Below are 1,411 nucleotides of genomic sequence, written 5' to 3' on the forward strand. Positions count from 1 at the left end.
TGGATCTCATTTTGCTAAAATGTCACCCTAAGCTTAACCTCAGCTGCAAAACGGGGCTTTTCACTGACAGATGTGTCAAGAGCACAGAGCATTTCTGTGACACGCCTTCTCAAAATTCTCCCAGGATTCTTGATCTACATACAAAGTGAGCCAGTTAAAAATTTGGAGTGCATTTGCAAGTCATCAATTACATGGATAAAATGGGCCAAATCAAGACATAGACTAATTCAATACTTATTTGTTTTTCTTGTAACATGTCTCATCTGGCCTCAGGAAGCAAAGAAATGTGTTTACTGACTCTTGTGTCTACTGAACACAACATGAACAAGGAATTTAAAAGTCCAATCTTTTGTAATCAAGTGTAATTAAAAGAGTTGCCACACCACCAACATTCAAAGCAGGCTTTAAACCTGCTTTTACTACCAAAATTGACTGACAGGTGTTCTAATCCAAGTGCTACCACAAGGAAACAACTCATTCTATATTATTATTGTTTTTTAATGTTGTTACAAGGTGTTTTTACTTGTTTCCATTTAAATGAGAAACAACAGAGAAACAAAGACAACCATTCCTATCTGAGTGAGTACATTAACAAACTGCTATGGGATTATTTTTGCAGCTATTTTAAGGATATTTATGGCCAAATGTAGTTTTTTTATAATCATTCATTAGTCAAATCTTAATAACCCATCCGTAGAACGAAGTGTAAAGTTCCTCTACACTCATTCCACTTTTTCTAATAAGCACAAGTAAAAACCTTAGCCTGGGTACTTGTTTTTACACTCGTACCTGTTTTTTTTTTTTTTTTTACTTACGCATTAAAGGTGCTCTAAGCAATGGCATGCGTTTTGTAGGCTGCAACATTTTTTATCACATACAGCAAACATCTCCTCAATATCCTCTAGCTGCCTGTCCCCAGAACACACTGTAAAAAAAAGCAGTCTCTGTACACAAACGCCAACAAAAAAAACGGCGCCAACCTGCAACTCGAATCATAAAAAACTGTTTCAGCCTATAACCGACCAGAAGGAGTTGGTAGAGTCATGAATGTGCATTGTGGAAGTAGCCTAAGTGCTAACAGTACTACTGCAGGTTGGCCCAGTTTGTTTTTGTTGCCGTTTGTGTCTACAGAAACAACATTTTTGTGGTGTGTTGAGGGAACAGGCAGCTAGCGTATAGTGAGGAGATGTTTGCTGTATGTGGAAAAAAATGTTGTAGCCTAAAAAAACGTGTGACATCCCTTACAGCACCTTTAAGGCTGCATTCGCAAAAACCTCAGCCGCTCCAGCAATTCTGGATATTTAGATTCTTCTTTTGTTCACTCACTTTGCATTTTGTAAGTTGATAAAAATAAACAATCATTATTTATATTTTCCTGCCTAAGACCTTTGCACAGTACTGTATATATATA

At 36.9% G+C, this 1,411-nt stretch overlaps 1 protein-coding gene across 4 annotated transcripts in view; it reads right to left on the minus strand.

Moving 5' to 3' along the window:
- arhgap10 (Rho GTPase activating protein 10) overlaps nt 1-1,411 on the minus strand; it is a 53,390-nt gene that overhangs the window by 1,772 nt on the left and 50,207 nt on the right. The window lies entirely within an intron of this gene.

Source organism: Etheostoma spectabile, chromosome 2 (genome assembly GCF_008692095.1).
Source record: "Etheostoma spectabile isolate EspeVRDwgs_2016 chromosome 2, UIUC_Espe_1.0, whole genome shotgun sequence".
Lineage (NCBI taxonomy): Eukaryota > Metazoa > Chordata > Actinopteri > Perciformes > Percidae > Etheostoma > Etheostoma spectabile.